Raw genomic sequence first — 6,000 nt, 5'->3', positions numbered from 1 at the left:
GTGTCACATTGGGGAGATTTGCTTTCACTTCCTGTCCGGCAGACACAACAGGAAGTGAGGGGAAATCCCCTCTTATGCAGTGTTCACCTGAACAAGATTTCCCATTGGGAAATTTTCTGTCTAATGCAATAAAAAAATCAGTATGTTAGCGTTTGGGAGGGGGAAGGTCTAACACCAACTGAAACAACATGCTGAGGAGCAAACAATGGCAAAATGCCTCATGCCTCACTGCTGTTGCCTCACTGCTGGATTGTATGAGCCCAACTGATATAACAATGGCTGTGTATTTGAGATAGGCATACTTTAATAGACACTGTAATAAAATGATTGATTATGAGTATTCCCTGTCTTGCTCTTTATTAGTGACACCGAGCCCAGCCCATGTCCTATCTGTCACCTCACACACACACTGCTGGGTGACAGCACCAGAGGGGCGTGCCTGTACATTTATCATTCATCCAATTCAAAGAACAGACAGCACCGTCACTGAGCATGCGCGTATTCTTCACCGTCTCGCTAGCAACCAGTCCGCACGTGCGCAGTAAGTCCTCTCCCGGCCAACAGCGACTCACCGCGCCTGCGCAGTGAGCCCAACCCGTCAGCGGCAGTAGTCCGCGCCGGCGCAGTTCAGCCATGGCTGGTTCCCAGGTTGAGTTGTGAGTGGGGCCCTCCTCCTTACGCGCACGCGCAGCCAGTTCCCGGGCAACAGACGGCTCCCTGTCAGCGTCCGCCGCACCGAGGAGGAGAAGCGGCCGGAGGCTCCGAGGGGAGGAGCGGAGGGTCCCGTTAAGCTGAAAGAGGGTAGGCCGGGGCCCCATTGACATGGCTGGGTGACGGCAGGGGCCCCACCAGCGCCAGGAGCCTGCAGGAGAGGTGAGGCCTGGGAGGTGGAGGGGGGGTTTATACCTCAGTGTGGGGGCAGGTGAGATGATGGTGAGGGCCTGGTGTCTCATCATTGTGGGTGGGGGGTGGTGTCCTCTACTGACATCATTATATTCTTCTATATGGACTCAATGGAGAGGATTGTCATCACTGGAGGGGATAGGGCACCACTCTGTATAATAATACATTACCTATGGAAGATCTGCTATCCTAGAAGCATTACACACAAAGCATACCATGCAAATGAGCACAATAACAGCAATCAGAGAACAAATGCAGGTTATAATACAGAATAGTCCTGTCCTATAAATGTGCTATTGTTCTGGTGCTGATAATGTACACAGTGCTGTACATATACTGTCCACTCACACCTGTCTCCCCAAGGTCCCCATTGCAGGTCATACATGGCTCCAATTTTACCCCATTCAGCCGAATATCCACACCCGCCATGACCAACTTCATTCTGAAAATTGAAGTAAACTGCCTGCCGAATAGTAAGTGCAGCCAATTGCATTCAGCCATTGGTTAGGTGTATTGACAGCTGTAAGAGCCGTGGCTGTCAGAATACAATGGGCGGGGGGACCTCCATCCACGCTGTGTAGTATGGATGGGGGAATCCAGTGATCTGCGGAGGACTTGTTCACACCACAATTTCTGTGTTCTTTCAATGCATTCCAGTGTGGGTTTTTTTTAATTTTTTTTTTTTATTTTAACACTGAAAAATCGTTATTTTTATTCAGAACAATGTGTGTTTACGTTCCTCCTTTTTTATGCGTTTCGGACTACAGAAATGCACCAGGTTGTACTTTAATTGAAAGCTCTGGAACTGACCGAACTGGTGTGACCTTTTGAATACTTGGCAAATACCGTACGCGGGTTCTGGATGTGGTTTTAAAAATGCATTGGAAAGCATCTGGTGTGAGCCAGCCCTAAACAGGAGAAATCTCGGTGTGTATGGCTAGCCTATCTCTCATGCATACTAGGGCTATTGGAGACAGGGGTCCTTTTATTCACCAGTAGAGATGGGCTCGGGCATGTTTGAGTTCCCACATGCCGATCCTGCCAGGAAGCCGATATTGCACTTCGCTAATCACAGACACTGAGACATTTCCCAATCTGTGGACCTGCCTGTGATTAGCGGAGTGCAGTGTTGACTTCCTGGCGGGAATCGCACGTGGGAACTCAAACACACCCGAGCCAATCTCTTTACACCAGCATGTCTTTGGAGTGTGGGAGGAAACTGGAGTAACCAGAGGAAACCCACACAGGCCCAGGGAGAACATGCAAACTCCAGGCAGACAGTGTCCTGGCTGGGACTACAGCTGAGAATCCAAGGGCTGTAAGGCAAGATTGCTGACCACTAACCCTCTGTACTGTTTAAAATATTTCTCTTCTGGAGGTGAAATCATCCTGATAACAGGATATGGTCATCTCCTAAGAGTTCTATACCCCTCTACAATCAGATATGTCATAAGTTATATTCTGATTGGGATCTGTATGGAGTGTTTCTATTAACCGGTAACTCTTGTGGTAATAGAAAATAACAAAGTGTGAACACCGGTAGAAATAAGTAAAATATATATATATAATTTGTAATAATGCAATGTAAAGACATTTTATACTGGAGGTAATCCTGTCTGGGTGTATTACCATCTATATAAATAATGCTAATTATGTTATAATACACAGGATTGCCCCCTCCTCTTTGTGTCTCAAATTTTGCTTTAAGTGGTACTAAAAGCTGGAGGTTTTTTTTTTTTTTACCATGGTAAAAAACCTTCAGGGTGCACTATCCATGCCCCCCGCTATGTAACACTTACGTAATTCATGATCCCAAACCAGCGATGTGCACAAGACGAGAAGCTCCTTTGGTCTCTGCTTCCTCATTGGCTGAGACACAGCAGTGGGAGCCATTGGCTGCCGCTGCTTTCAATTACAGCCGATGAGATAAGGGCGGGGCAGATTTGCGCTCTGTGTGTCTCATAGACTTACAGATGTGGCTCGGGAGTGAGCACACATGAGAGCCACTAGAGCAAGCAGATTGCTATGGGTGGGACTCTGCAAGAGAGAGGGACCAGAGAAGAGAAGAATCGGAGTCGCTCTGTGCAAAAGTATTGTACAGAGCAGGTAAGTATGAGATATTTTAATTTTCTTTCTTTTGGGGGGGTGGTTTACTGTGAAACTTTACAAACACTTTAATTCACACCATAATGGAAATTGCTGTAATTGGCCCAACGTGTCACTGTGACACCCTACAGAAGTGAATGAAGCTGTATACATTATCACAGGTCCACATTTCACTGAATTCCTATTGTGTATAGACCAGAACACCTTCACATCTCACTTCCACATCTCCTCACACTTCAGCATCTCCAGGGGTGATATTCATAGAGCGAACCTGTACTATGTATGTTATCTGTTTTGGAGAGCATACAATCCTTGGTGGGTGTATGTTAACATCTGCATCCTCCTGCATTAAGAGGTGTATTTAATCAATAATGATGCTGTCATTATATCAGATGTAGGGAAAATTTCCTTAATGAAAGGTTTACCTTTACTGTCAGGTATGTATGCCATTAAATTAGTAATGATTTAAAGGAACATTTTATTTCTATGGGGTATAGGCAGGTTTTAGTAATGATGTTGTACTAGATGTTAAAATAGGGAGGGGCTTGTTTTACCTCTGATATATGATCTTGACTGAGATCATAAATATAAAATTCAATAACAATTCATACTTTGACTATTTAGACCAGGGTTTCTCAACCAAAGCTCCTCCAGAGATTGCTAGGGGTTCCTTGAGCAATAAACAGTTTCTAACTCCTGCTGATGTTAATTATATTTTTAACCGACTGGAAGGACAATCTTCCTACTGGTCAGCAATGAAAGCGTGTCCTTCGCAAACGGACCAATATTGGGAGTCCCTCTCTCATTGGTCACGAATATATATAGTATCACTACCCTGACAGCCAATAAAAGGCCCTATTAATAGGGGTGTACTTATGTGTACCTCCATGCAGAGGGCTGTCTTTGCCTGCATTGGATGCACAGTTCTGCAAATCTGCGTGCAGGCAGTTCCATTCTTGTCTTATTGAGGCGTAGTGGCTGCATGGACACAGCCGCTGCTCCAAATCTGACAGCCATACCAGTGCATGTCTCTGAGTACTAGTTTAAGAGGCACTACAGTTTTCATTGTTGGTCCTTCTTTTTTGGCCGTTATTATTTGGACCATTTAATGACTGAGCAGGAGGGTGTAAAAAAAAAAAAAAAAAAAAGTGTCTGTAGTGGATGTGAGGTATGCTAGGTTTTGCTAAATTTCTTAGCCTGCACTCACACTTGGCAATTTGAAATCGCCGTCAGGCGTGGCAAAAAAAACAACCTGTATTTGGGTGCCATTATTCTTAATGACGCCTCAAATGCGGTGCAATTTTGCTGTGCGGCAAGACGCATATTTAAAAACCACGCAAAGCTGATCTCTCCAAAAAGTGCATGAGCTTCTTTTGCGTGACAAAAGCACATAGGGCAGCCCATTCACCTGAAAATAGATCGCAAGTGGGAGCGGAAGTTCCGGCTACGCTATATGTAAACGGCGACTTACTTACAACTTAATGACCACAAAAATGTACCCAGCTAGAGATGTAAGACAATAAATTTACTTCAAGTGTACCTCCATGTTAAAAAATATTGAGAGATGCTGGTTTAGAGGATGGTACAGTATGGCTTTTTAATTTAAACTTTTTTTTTTTTTTTGTATGGAATACCTGTCCTGTAGCATCTCTTTTTGCTGCTGCATTAAGTCTCCATTCACACTGGTACGACTTGTCAGGCGACTTGGTCAGCCTGACAAGTCACGCACCGTCGCGTCCCATAGTGTAGTACAGGACCCGTTCTAATAGGAGCGACACAGGTCGCTCCGACTTAGAAAAGGGGTCCTGTACTACTTCGGGGCGACTTGCATAGACATTAATTTTATGAAGTCCGTGCAAGTCACGCCGAAGTCGCGCTGCACGTGACTTCACAGGTCGCCCCCTTAGTTGGAGCGACGTAGTGTGTCACCTGTAGCGGTAGTTTTATATAAACACTTACAGGGTGCCCTTAGGTCTCACGAAGACCCTGCAGTATGTACATTTTGTCTTTGCCAAATGTTCATTTGGAGGAGCACCTGAGCATATCCCACAATGCAATGCGGGTCTTAATGTATAATGCCCTGCATCACATTGTAGAATGCAATGGGCACTCCTTTCGACTTTACCAAATCATGAAGTGGTGGGGTGCAGGTCAACACAGGTTTCAGGAACTTGTGGTACCCTGCAGCAGGGAACTTTTTAGCACAGTATACCGATAAAATCTGAACCTCAGGATATGCAAATATTGTTTAAAGCATAAGCAGCTTTCTGAACATGTTTAGCATCTTCCCCTGATTCCCCCCCTTGTGACAGTGGGCCAGGGATCTTTGCCCTGCACCCGCTGTCAAAATTCAAAGAGAGCGCTGCTGTTTGGGGCTCCGCCCACACAGCCTCGTCATTCGTGCACAGATTCCTGTGAATCATTAAACTACAACTACTGTCAGTCTTTGTGGCTGATTGCTTGTAGTTCTCAGTCAACTACCAGGACACTGATGAGCACTCTAGGTAGTTCATTGAGCTTCCTGTCATTCAGTAACTGCCTGCCAATATTGGAGGTATGGGCAGAAAGCTACATTGACAGTCTGCAGACGCCTGGTAATGCTTTGCAGGCTCCTAAAAGGAAAAAGAAAATAAATAAATGCACATTATTTTATCTAAAGGTAAACGTATCCTTTAAATACAAGAGGCGTGTGTGTTCGTTATCTTGGTGTGCTTTGTGTATTAATTTTAGATCTGTGCAGTAATCCAGTGTGAAACTTTGCCTCTATGCAGGAGCTTCCTGTAATAAAGACAGCTCACTGCTTCTCTTCCTCTTTTGTGTAGAGTAACTGGTCTGGTCTCCGCCCCTTCCTGTAGTTTTCTGCAGGCAGCCTATAGTTGGTGGGACTTGCTTGGTCCCTCTCAGTCCTGCTCTCTGCATAACTATTGTGCAATGCAGCCCTTTCATTTTACCAGGAAATAACTGGCTTTGCAATGACATTTGGTGTACACA

General features: G+C 45.1%; 1 protein-coding gene across 2 annotated transcripts in view; it reads left to right on the top strand.

The window, feature by feature from the left end:
* Window positions 1–620: 620 nt before the first annotated feature.
* Window positions 621–6,000, top strand: part of CAMSAP1 (calmodulin regulated spectrin associated protein 1) — a 158,309-nt gene continuing 152,929 nt past the window's right edge. For both annotated transcript variants that reach the window (XM_082262891.1, XM_082262890.1), the window contains exon 1: window positions 621–873. The gene's annotated coding sequence lies outside the window, so the exon portion shown is untranslated. The remainder of the gene's footprint in view (window positions 874–6,000) is intronic.

Source organism: Pelophylax lessonae (genome assembly GCF_965119305.1).
Source record: "Pelophylax lessonae genome assembly, chromosome: 7".
NCBI classification, from domain to species: domain Eukaryota; kingdom Metazoa; phylum Chordata; class Amphibia; order Anura; family Ranidae; genus Pelophylax; species Pelophylax lessonae.
The sequence above is the reverse complement of the archived record's forward strand: the minus strand, read 5'-3'. Positions and strand labels throughout refer to the sequence as shown.